This window comes from Chamaea fasciata, unplaced genomic scaffold, assembly GCF_029207755.1.
Source record: "Chamaea fasciata isolate MVZ Bird 193981 ecotype frontalis unplaced genomic scaffold, bChaFas1.0.hap1 SCAF_22, whole genome shotgun sequence".
NCBI lineage: Eukaryota > Metazoa > Chordata > Aves > Passeriformes > Sylviidae > Chamaea > Chamaea fasciata.
In genome coordinates, this window is record NW_027094107.1 from 1,647,503 (window position 1) to 1,660,372 (window position 12,870).

Consider the following 12,870-nt stretch of genomic DNA (forward strand, 5'->3'; position numbering starts at 1 on the left):
GGAGTCGCTGGCTCTTACTTTGTCTCAGAAAGTGGGATGGAAATTTACTGTTTTCTTTGTCAAGGTTGTCATTATACAAATGCCTTTTTGCCACCCTGTTACATCCTGCAAATCCCTTCTATTTCAGTATATTCCCACCACTGCATTCCCAGTGCCAAGGTCTGTGCCTGCCAGGAGATGTGGTCTATTTGTGCTTTTGTTTCCAGTTAAGTCTATTTTTTGTCTTCATCAGCGCTTGAGAAATGCTCTGGCCTGTAGAGATAGAACACATTTTTGCATTTTCTCCATTGTGTGAAGGAGTTAGCTGCTAATAAAGCCAATTCCTTTATCAGATGCTGTTTGCAAAAAATATTTGTAACACATGCTGGAACTAATTCTTTTATCAGTTATTTGCTTCATGTGGGGATTACAATGGGCTGTGCTTCATCTGATAACTTTTGCAGTTTATTAGATGTGAATTTACTAGCTGTGAACAGTTGAATGATATAAAACTCACAGAAGAAACAAGCTGCACCATCACCAGCGTAACGATCTCTCTTAAATTAGCTCTGGCCAAAGTTCATATTTCACAATCCACTAAATCGCTTTCTTATGGATCACAAGATGAAGATACACTGAGTGAGGCAACTGAGTCTGTAATATCTTTGGTATAAGGTGAACACTTTCTAACAGATCATGACATTATCAAAGTGCTGTTTGAAATTGGCTCCATATGCTGCAGCAACGCTGTGAGATTTCACCCAGAATTTCATTTTCAAATGTTTTCCATTCAAGTTCACTGAGGGTAAATTGGAAACACTTGGGTATATCGCACTTGTGGACCTGTTAAGACCCACTTAATTTTAACATGTGGATGTGCAGAGAGAGAGGAAGAGAGGGGAGCTGTAGGATGGGGTGAGCAGGAATGACTCTATCCTGATGGCTTTGGAAAATCCGCACAGCCTGTGTTGGGCAGGGGTTGCACAAGCACTGCTGTAAACCTCCCCTCACCAGTGCATGTCTTGTGTGAAGGAGGGGATTTTCCTCTGGAGGGGGAGAGAGTCAGCCTTCGGCTCTGCCTGCTGCAGCTGGGAGCAGGCACTGAGGAAGAGCCGAGGTAGAGCTGCACTGGAGCTGGGCTGTGGCTGGCAGGCTCTGGGTGGCTGCAAACCTTTCCTGCCAAGGCAGGATCTGCTCAGGATGCTCTGGGTGGCTGCAAACCTTTCCTGCCAAGGCAGGATCTGCTCAGGATGCTCTGGGAGCAGGGCTGGGAGTTGCTTGCTTTGCTTTGTCAGGCTCTGCAAGATAAACGTGGCGATCTCAGTATCATCTTTTTTTTGTGATTGTTGGGTAACAGATGCATCAGAAATTCCAATTGGGTTTAAATTATTTCCTTTCTTTAGAAAAAAACTCTACAAGGGACTTTATTTTGCAAAGAAGGATTCAAGTCTCTTATTTCACCAACGAGAGGAGCTGAGGAAGGGACCAAACTGCTTCAGTGGCCATGGGCTGCAGAGGTGAGGAGTCCCCGAGGGCTTTGCTACACTTGTAGGCTAATGGCCTTCCTTATGTGAATATTCTGCATCTGCTGCTAGGAATGGGTATAAAAAATGGGATTTAGTAGCAGTACTAAAGAGTCTTTTCAGCTATTTGTATAAGGTATGATAAAGTACTTTAATTTGGATCCCAGCGGCTGGACTCAATGATCCTTGCGGGTCCCTTCCAACTCAGGATTCTATGGATCATGATAATCAATTCAGTTTAACGGGTTATTTGGAATAATGCCTGAAGGGCAAAAGTGCAATTTTCTTAGTGCTAGTTCAGTTCTGCATTTACATTTATCTGTGATATTTAATTATGGGCAGAAACACTGACTATTATTTGCATTAAGTATCTCCGTACCCGTCTGGTCCTATCAAATATATTCAATTTTTCTGGTGCTGATAGTTGTTTTTGTAGGTTAACCACATTCTCAAAATGCGTGGGTTGTTATCACACTATTCCTAGCAGGTTTTCAGTGCCAGACAGGACATCTTTTCCCTAAGGGGAAAATGCAGAAGAGAGCTAACTAGCTGGGAGATGGGATGCAACAGCTATCACAGCTCCACCACATCACCCAGCAGAAACCACAGCAGGGGAGGTGATTGCACAGCTTATCCATGGCTGGAAGGGTCTGGTTCTCATTTGGAAACTGCTATTCATCTAAAAATCTCCAATTCTTCTGCCTTCAGCGTGAGTGTTTCTGAGTTTTGCATCAGAGGCTGGAGTGGAGCCGCACACGTGCGCACCTTTACATCTGGTGTTTTATGGCTCGTTTGGAGGAGCTGTTACTAAGCAGCAGCTATATCAGGGCTCCATTTTATAAAGAGGAAGGGCTGTGTTACTCATTTTGTTTCCAAAAAATTCATTTGTTTTGCATTCCCAGAAGGTACTTTTATTCTCCCAGAAAGGTCAAGCAGAAACATTGATGTAAGTCCTGTTTATGGCAATTTTGTTAGATTTCCAGCAACTGCAATGGAACATATTTATAACAAGTGTGTTTCTCTCTAGGGTGATACCATTAGTCAAAATATGCTTTCTCATATTTCCTCTACATAAACACAAATATGTTTTAAGATTCAAACTCACTGGTCTTGAGGATTCCCACAGCCACATCTTATTAGAGGTTCAGAAGGCTGCACTAGCCATGCTTTCAATTTGGGATGAAAAGGCTTTTTTAAGAGAAAGAACTTCAACCAAACTAGAAGGGTGAAAAACAGGATAATATTCCACGTGTGGGCTGTGGTCCTGAACAACACAGCAAGCCTGAGAAGTCCAATGCTTCAAACATGCAAGTTGTGATTTGGTGTGCTGAGGATCCAGGTCTGGGCTGGGATTTGTACTGTTTCCATAGCAGTCAGCATCTCACAGACTTCCACTCGGTGTGCTCAGGATCCAGCTGTCGTCTGTGCCGTGGTGCAGCCACTGCCTCTGCTCTCTCCAGGTATCCCAGAATATGTGGGGTCCTAGCAGAAAGTGTAAGGAAGCAAACTGTGCCCTGCTGCAAATGTCAGGAACAGACTTGACAAGTAAAACTGGTGGCTGTGAAGGAGATCAGGGGTTGAGAAGATCAGAAGTTGTGACTGATATAACCATGGGGATAAAATAAGTTCTATATCTCCACTTCCATCTCATTTCTTCACTCACAGGGCTTCTCTTCCAATAACCTGAGTGTTAATCTGGAAAGTGTCCAGACAAAGAGGTAAAAATCAGTTGAGCTGAAACGACATTTTCAATTTCAATCTAATAATGAACTGGCCATGAATTAATTATTGAAAACGAAGCCTGCTGTGATGCCTTAGGAGGAGGGTATGTCTGTAGTGTGTGTCAGCTGCTTTCTTCCATGTACATCTCAGTCTGAACGGAGCTTGGTACAGACACAAAAACTGGTTTTATAGGAATTTTAGAACTCTGGTACCTTGAACTCTACATGTAAATGGAAATCTCACTGATTTACCTGGAACAAAAGTGAATAAAACTAGAAAATGCAAAACCTCTTTTTTTTCCTCTCCTCCTGCTCCAGTTGAAGAGCAGCTGTTTGAAATGCAGAGCCCCCTCCCCTTCCTGGGGTCTACCAGCATCTGCATTAACTATTTTTTGGCAGCAACATCTCCAGCAGATCTCCGCGTCCTAGGACCTCAGTGAGTTGAAGCAGAATTTCAGGCTGAAGTTCCAAGGAACAGCATTAAGGGCGTTGTTATGGATCACTATGTTAAAAACACTAACTACAATTCAGCAGGACAAAAAGCTGGCAAACCCCTGCCTCCTTTGCTCTGCCAATATTTATGAGCACTCTGGGGGCTCATCGGCACTGCGAGGGAGGAGCGAAGCGAGTGCTCAGATTATGTTCCGAATATTTGGGGCCAAAACTTGTTTTTTTCACACAGCACTTCAAGAAAAGTGTTTTGTTTTTCCCACAGATTAGAATGGGCAATTGACAATAAATTGCATTTTTCTCAGGGTCATCAGCCACAATTCTCAATACCCGTCACATCCCTTGCGGTCACAGTTTAGAGGAGCTGGAGATCGTGTAAGGCAAGAGAAAAGGGACGTGGGCTGTCAAAGGTGGGTTTAACCAGCAGCAGTCACTGCACTATTATTACATCTTTTTGGACACTGAAGGCTAAAAGTGATAATGCCAGGTATTTGAGAGTGTCCTAGTTTTGTATGAAATGGATTTATTGGAGATTCGTAACAATGAGAACAAAATATTCATTGCTGATGGACCAAGGTGTATCCCAATAAATAGAATTTGCTGAAGCTAAGACAGATCCCATGGCAGCTCAGAAGAGAGAAATCGTGTGCTAGGAATAGAGAACAATTTAAATTACGAAATACTCACCAAATCTTCTTTGGTATCTCATTAATGGAATAAGAACAGGGAGAAAAGTGATGGAGAAAGAGAGGTGAAGAATTAAATAATGGTTTTGGGAATCACTTTCTGTGCAACCAACTTTCACTGACTTTCTGACAGCTAAAAATAAGTTTAAAAATAAAGCCATGAGGACAGTGTGGTCTTTCCTTCTGATTGCTTTAGTTGCACCTCATCAGTTGTGGATTTCTCAACACCTCCAGCTTCTCTACCCCAAAGTCTCTATCAGACAATGAAATCAAAGGAAATGTATTGGAACTGAAGGCAAAATAATAATGAAGAAAATGGATGTTATCTCTAAAATGTAGCAAAAATGCAATGCTATGGACAGAGCAATGCAGAGTGTGCTAAGGACAGTTGAGAAGACACTTTCTGAGATGATTCCCACTAGAAAATGTCTCCCTGTGTGCACCACAATCATGCTGGGGTCTGTCTGTCACTGCTGGGGTGGTTGAACATCGTGAAAAGAAAAACAAAGGGGAAGATTGTCATGATTGACAAGAGATTAAAGGATTAAACAATTATGACTTGGATAAATGACAATTAAGGATGAGAAAACTCTCTGAAAATAATTGAAGTTGAGGCTCTGGAGAGGGAGTAGAACTGTTCAGGGTTTTTCATGGGGCCACAGGTAGGAAACTGAGAAAAAGAACTCGGTAAAACTGAGGGTAAACTCTGAACTTTGGTGCAGTGGTTCTGGTTAAGGTGGTACAAGCTCCATCACCAAGTCCTTTATACTCCAGTGTTACAAATCTTTTCATGCTGTGCTACTGTCAGATGTGCAAACCAAACCGAACATTCTTAATAGATATTAATTGTCTTCTGTGTGTCCTTGCTGCTCGGCTAGGGCAGCAGAGGGAAAAGGTCATGGAATTAACAATTCATCAGCTATAATTTGTTTCTCTTTAGGAATATATCTTACACATGTAGTAGGAGATTCTTGTGGGCTTTTCCATATGTTCTCTGAGTCAGGAGTTAATATATTATAAATGAAAGCACTAAAAAATTGTTCACAGGACCTGCTAAACTTTTGTATATCTTGGATTCATAGCTTAAGACAGGCAATATTTGCAGAGATCTTTTTTTCAAAAAAATCAACAATTCCAGTGTCCTAGCAACGGTTCCATAGTTGATTACAAATATCAGACTTCCCAGAGTATTGTGGAATTCATTCTAGCGATCCAATTTAATTAATTCTCTCTTCAAACTGATCACCAGACTGACCCAGGAATTCTGAATTCTGACCCAGGTTCCGCAGCTTGGAAGAAACCTCAGAGGTGAATGAGAGTGGAGCATCCTGCAGGAGATGGGCCTGGATCCGTGAAAAAAGGAGTAAGAAAATCCATTGTCACTACTCATGGCATTGATTTTAAAAAAGTGCCTGAAGCCAAAGCTTATTTCTCTTTCATGTTAGTGGAGGAGTAGCAGGATGTCTGAGAGATTTCTGCAGCACTTATTGTACTGAAGGAATGGACACTGCTGCTCCAGGGGAGACTGTGCCTTGGGAAGTGCAAAAGCTGAGAAATCAGCTCAGAAGGTTCACTTTTGTGTTTTACTTTCAGAAGCTGAAGAGCAGTGAACTGCTGGAGTCACACCAGCTCCGTCCCCTGGGGCATGGGGGGAGTTACCAGTGTGAAACCCTTTAAGGAAAAAAGAACACTCAGTAAGATAAGGCAAAATCACATAAATAGAAAAAGACAGTTGCTTTTTCCATATGAGTGGTTCTGTAGGCAAGAGAACTTGAGTCAAATGCTGCAACTGCCTCCCTCAGTTCATTAAAGATGGCTCCTCCTTGCCCTGATGAGTCCAAATGAGGGAGTCCTGTGGCAGGGATCTTTAGCAGGGGCTCATCAGCAGGACCATGGGTTGGATTTCTGGCGTCCTGGTCCTGTGCAGGCTCTTGTCAGGCTCTGCCTGGCAAACCCCGTTCTGTGGTGCTGTGCCTCAGGCCTGAGCTTTCAGCCACAGGGTGCAGGTTCTCCTCACTGGAATACATTTATGTCTCATTATTTTGCTAAGGACAATCCTGCAAGGACCATGAGCAATATTTTCAAGTCTATACCTTGAGTAAAAACTCAAAGTCACGTTGTTCTCCCGATTTCCTTGAGGTTTTTTTTCCTCCTTCAGTGCCTGGGGGATAAAACCAGTAATTTGAAATTTGCATCCATATTATCTGCTGCCTTCCCCGTCCATATGCACCATCTCCAAGAGCCCAGGGCAAAGATGCCATTATGCTCAGTCACTGCCCAGCCAGGTGCAGTCAGGAGATCTAACAATGTTAATAAAAGGGCTGATGAAGAACAAAAAATAAACAAACCTGCTATTGTGCCTGTAAGAATTGCTGCTACCAGGAAATTAAAAAATTACACGTGGCATATGCTGCCTGGCTGCACTCAGCACTGCTGTTCAACTCCGAAATCACGGCTACCAGGTACAAAGAAAACCAAGATTTGCGAAAAAAAAAAAAAAAAATTAAAAAAAAATCAATTTACAAAACCTGGTGAGGTTACAAAACTGTCATTTTCTTCTCTGCATCTCTGAGACTGCATATTTATTTTTATGGCTTAAAGCACAACTCTAAGAAATCACATTACTGTGTACATCTCACTCTTGAAAGATGGCATAGACTTAAATTTAAAAAAGTTTTGCAGAAGCTTCACCACACTCAGAGGACCACAAGCTCCACAGTGTGTTATTTTAAAAGATAAGGAAGCAACTAATTGGCTGGGAGTGTGTTTATCTGCTTTCAAAAGTCAGCGATGTGAGGGAAAAAGGATACCAGAGAGTGTTTGAAAAAGACAGATTTAAAAAAACTAATTATAGGAGGCAGCTGTTTCAGAAACCAGACACTGGGTATCCTGCTGCAGTGCTCACAGACGTGTGAGGATGGGATCCATGGAGGAACTGAGTCCAAAGGAGCAGATTTCTGCCGTATTTATTCCCTCAGACACTGCTCCCACCTCTGTGGGAGCAAAGTCAGGGTTTGCAGCAGGGCTCTGGGCTGGTGGAGCCCTGGGACTTGGGAAGTGCTCCCGCTTCTTTAGAGGTGTGCTGATTGAAAGCACTGGGAAGCTGCATTTTCTCTTGTTCGTGCTCCCCTCGTGGGGTTTTCTGGGCACAAACACATCAGGGACGGAGGGTGGTGTAGCCCCAGAGGAGCAGCAGCACGCACTCACCTGGGTCTGGTGAGACTCAACCATAAAGGTCTTTTCCAACCTAAAATCTGTGATTCCAAGACTGTTTTAACCACTGCAGCAAGCCAGGGTTTGTCCCAGCATTCATCCCATCCCTTCCCTTGAGGGAGTCGGGTGGAACAAGGACTCCTTTGGCTGAAAAGAGAGAGATTTAAGACATCACAGAGGACCCTCCCTGGATGAAGAACTTCTCTCCACATCTCTCCTTCTCTAAGGGCACTGTGTGAGGAAGGCCTTTTTTCTTCACAGAGTCAAAGGAAGAAGATCCCTTTATCAGGTCAGCAGAATCAGTTAGTGCCAACTGCTGTGGTTAATCCAGTGTCAAAGAGCAAATGTCTGTGAGAAAAATTCAGGGTTCACTTGGTGATCCCAGGAGAAGAGGAGGGACGAGTCAGGTTGGGTGTAGGTCTGTAGAAGGATATTTGTGTTAATGTTTTGCCTTTCAAAGGTATGAAAGGATATATATCAGCTGCCTTATTAAAAGGATGTTATTTAGGGTGCGAAATGAAGAATTTAGAAAACAGCAAGCGTCGGGTTTATGGTATTTCATGGCACTTTTTACCTAAATCTACATCATAAGTGCATTTGATCTGACGTGAATCTTTGTGGAGTCTGTGAAGACAACAGCTGAGGGGAAATATTTCAATCGATATTTGGGCAAGGCTTATACACGTGACAAAACAAGCTTAGGGTTTTTCATCCCCAGATTTGTCTTTCTGAGCCTCTCCTGTCCCTGTGGAGAACGAGCAGCTCTGGAGCTGGATGTGCGTTGGGATTGTGTGGACTCCAGCACCCTCTAATGGTGTCAGCACTCGCTCCCTGTACGTCCCTAAATCCTTACAAATCCTTTCAAACAATGTAAAAATGAGAACAACTCTGCTGCAAACGGCCAGTTTTTCACTCGGTGGCAATTAACAGTTTCGTGCTATTTTAAACAGCTTTAATTGCAATCTGCGCTGTCACACCCTGTTGCATACTCCGTATATCCTGCCCGAATTTCCACGTTAAATTAGGATAAAATGTTTCAGTGGGGGATGGGTGTCACGATCCGCTCACACAAGCGGGGTTCGTGATGGTTCGTTTTAGGGATCTCAGAGCACAAAAGACACAGCGGGGGACAAACTCAGTTTACTCAATCACAAATGCACCTTGATTTAGTGCCAACAAATGCGATAGTAGGGAGAGAAAAGAGAATAGTAAGAAAGACAGAAAAGAGGGGAAGGGGATTATAACTACCAGCATGGAGGGTCGAGTCCTCGAGGCTTTTGAAGATGCCTATAGACACGATCTTCTCCAGTGGGGAGATCTCAAAAGTGAGCGGGGGTCTCCAGGGTTTTTATAGTCCTCTCCGAAGCGACAGGCAGTTGGCCAAAGAGGTGGGGGAAATCATTGCAGTGTGTTCATTTAGAGAACCCAGAACAAGTCGGTCGTCGGCAGGTACAGTGTCAACCAGTACAAGTCAGCAGGTGCAGTGTCAGCAGGCGCGGTCACTTCACCGTGACTTGCCCATTGTTTCTGCTCAGGTTCTGATGTTCCCATATGGGTGCTGGGTTTTTCCATCAAACACACCTGCAGGCAGCACTTGGCCAACATCCCGCCTCAGCCAGGCCAGAACTCCTGTGTTGAGATTTTCAAGTCCCTTTGAGGGGTTTCAGTCTCTGTCCTTGACGATGGTCGTGAGGCAGATGAGGGATCTTCGGACCGTCTCTTACAATGGGACAAAGGAGAAATCGGAGTGAGCAGATGCAGGTGATGACTAAGAGCAAACAACACCCTGTGTGCAGCTTGGCACGGCTGATACTGCTGGGTAGGACAGAAAAAGCTGAGAATCCTGAAGGGAGAAAGTCAATCCACTTGGGTTTAATAGTAATGGGAGGTTAATTGTCTAAATCTATCTTTTGTCTTAGAGCTGAAGAGAAATCTTAAAACTGAATGTTCAAACAGAGCTCCACCTGCTTCATTCGAGCTCTGCTGATTTACATGAGTCTGTTCTAGCAGTTTGCTGATTTAATTTCTCCACTGCAAGGTTACGTGGATAAAGGAACGGTAGGAGCATTGTGTGTGCGCGCAAACTCCTGTGAAATGCAGGAGTCCCAGTACAGAGCTGCAAAGTCCTGCTGAAATAACAACAAAAAAATCGCTTTTCCTGGGGTTTCTGGGAAGGTGTTAATGTGTAAATGTGGTGGCTTATCCCACATAGTGGAGAGCTCTTAATGCTTATAACAAAAATACAACTTGCTCCTAGGTCAGAACCAATCCTCACTGCCTGTTCTAGGAAAGCTTTGGCTGGCTCCTCTGCAAGAGCTGGGCTGCAGCATTTTTGATAGAAAGCCCAAATCTGATATGAGAACATTTAGAATTTTAGATTAGATTTACCTCCTCACTACAGGTACAGTGTGTGATAGGCCAAGATGGGATTGAGACTGGAGGGGTTGCTGTGTTTTCCTACAATAAAGGACAAAAATGGGCCAGCCTTGAGGCTCACAAGCTTTTTTAGCTCAGCTGGAGCTCAGGAGCCAGGCAGGGTTGGGTTTAGTTCCCATTTTAGCTCATGGATTATCAAATCTTCTCCTTGGATCTCTGTCACTGATAAGCAAAACCACGTGTAACCTCCCCAGATATAAATGTGTCTGACAATTGGGTCACACCTCTATTTTACATGCCCTGGCTTCAGAGTAGCGTGAGAAGTTGGCTGTGCCCAGGGTTTGGCTCCCTGCAGTTTGCAGGGGCTGTAGCTGACTTTCCCCGCAGCTCCAAGGCTCATGTGTTACAAGCTCAAGCAAGATTTGGAAATGAACAGTGGGGAAGTAACTTGTGCAACTTTGGTTTTCTGGATCAGAAGATAATTTTGAAATTCAGACAGTGATCCAGGCACAGTTTCACATTCAGCACTGGAAAGACAAACTGCATTTTCCAGTTGTGTTTTTCCTACAGGATGAGACAATTGAGCATTTTCTACCATGAGTGATTTTTTAAAAGCATTTTCTCACAGGAAAGAGCATCTCAGTGAAATCGCTACATGGGGGGTTTTCTGCCACTGTTGTAAAAACTGACATTTCTTTGCTGAATTCGACTGTTTCCTGATTTAGTACTGACATTTCTTTCCTGATTTCGACTGTTTCCCGGTTTATTTTAGCTGGCTTTGGACGGATGCCAGAGCCATCTGAGCTGCTGTCAGCTCTTGGGGATGACGTGTTCCCTGATGCCCAGAGTGTCTCTGCCACTGGTGAGTCACCACGATCCTCCTTTCTTTAAGCACCCAACCATTTGTTTGCCGAGAAGATCCAGCGATGATGAGCCTTTATTTAAATTACCCTAAAGCTGCTGGGACGCGGGGTTTTTTCTGCAGTCTGTGCCAGTAGTTTTGGACAGTGTAGTCACACCGTGGGTGCAGTCACAGCTTCCTGAACTCTGCAGAAGTCTCCGTGTTTAAAGGTGTGTGAAATGTGTCTTAGCAGGAAGCTGCTCACGGTCAGAGTTAAAGATAGGACGTTATTTAGGATAATCCTACTGTTGTGGTTTCTCTGGAGCCCAATGAGGCTGCACACCCAGAGAGGTTTTTCTCTATTTTTTTACAATAGGCTGAAGGTCAATTTAGATTTAATGCTTATTTTGAATAACACCTGCAGTTTTGATTTCTGGAAAGGGCACGAGGTGCCTTATCCCACTTATATCTCACTCCAGCTGTTTCAAATGGGGAGCTACCAGCAGAACCACAAGTGCAGAAACACATCCTAAGAATCACAAGATTTAAGGTCACCTGATTGTTTTGTTTTAAAGAGCTGTATTTGGGGATCTTACCTCAGATGAGCTCATGTTTATGTAACTAAGTCTCCCTGGAAGCCCAGGATAGAAAAGAATTTTGAGGATAATCCATGTGGACCTTAGAGCACATAGAAAAACTGGCTGCTGAGCAAAAGAAAAAGTCCTAACTTTATTTGCAGAGGTTTTATCTGACACAGTCTGCTCAAGCATGTCCCTTTGCTGTCTGTTGGGAAGGTGCCTTCCTGCTTTACAGGAACATGCAGGAAAAATGTCCCATGGATGTGCTGTCCATCCCATGTCTCAGGAGAGGAGATTCTGTGAGCTGCTTCAGGGAGTGATTTAACTCACAAGAGTGATTTTTAAATCTTACTGATTGTAAAATGTATTGCTGGCAAAAATATTCCTTCTCAGCACTTACACAGTGGGGGAAGGAGGGACAGCAGGGGTGCACTCACATCTTCTTCTAAATCCTCAAAACTTTGAGTGTATGAGTTCTAAACCCCCTTCCTGAATCTCCTGGGAGGAGGTTTTTCATGTTTGTGTCTATATAAAAAAAAAACTTAAATACAAATTTCTAGTTCAGGGTTGCATGCATCTCAGGCCAACCTATGTTCTCCTATCTGCAAAGCACTTTTGCTACATCAGGGCCTACCCAAAATCTTGGTTAGGTTCAACCACACACAGAAAATTAAAACAAGTGCCAAAAAGTTCAGGTTTTATATTAAAGAAAGATTTTAGTAGCCTGGAGAAGAGGATAATACTGATTGTATAGCCTGAGCCGGGTAGAGAAGATGTTAAGACAGCTGTCACCTCAGTAGTGAACAGAGTTTTTGAAAAAAGCAGAGGTTGTAGATCATATCCATCTTAAAATATTGAGAGAACTAAATTGAGACAGGTATGGTCTGAGGATTTGTGGGTGATGTCTTAATTCGTTGATCTGGGCAGGAGAATGGTAAATGTGGTGCCTGCACCCAAAAAGAGAAAAGGATTGGTAGAGGCAGCACAGCTCTGAGTGTGATCCCAATAAGGGAAGTTTTAGAACAGATTCTGAGGGGGGAAAAAAATCCTAGCTGAACACAGAGGTGACCAGAAAGTGTCACAAATTCCACCAGGGGTTTGTCAGAAGAACATTCTGTCAGATAAGTCATTCTCTTGACGAGAAAACTAATTTCCTTACTAGATATAATAGAGTGGAGTTAATTACCTGGAGCTGCAACCCAAATCACGGAGAGTGGGAATGAGGAGATTCCTACCAGAATTCAGAGGGGCTTGGGGAGCAGTCTGGGGCAGGGAGGTTCTTTTTGTTTTCCTTTTTTGTACGTTAAATGCCATGTTGGAGAAGGCACTCCTTTTGTTCCACGAGTTGTCTGGAACCTGATCCTCCCATGGACATTCTGTAGTAATAAGTGAATATTACATATCTGTTCACTAGCATATGTAAGTGTGTTTGTGTGTATATATATATGTATATTTACATACTCCTAGGTGTGTCCTGAGGGAATTGGAGAGCAAGGCCAAGCT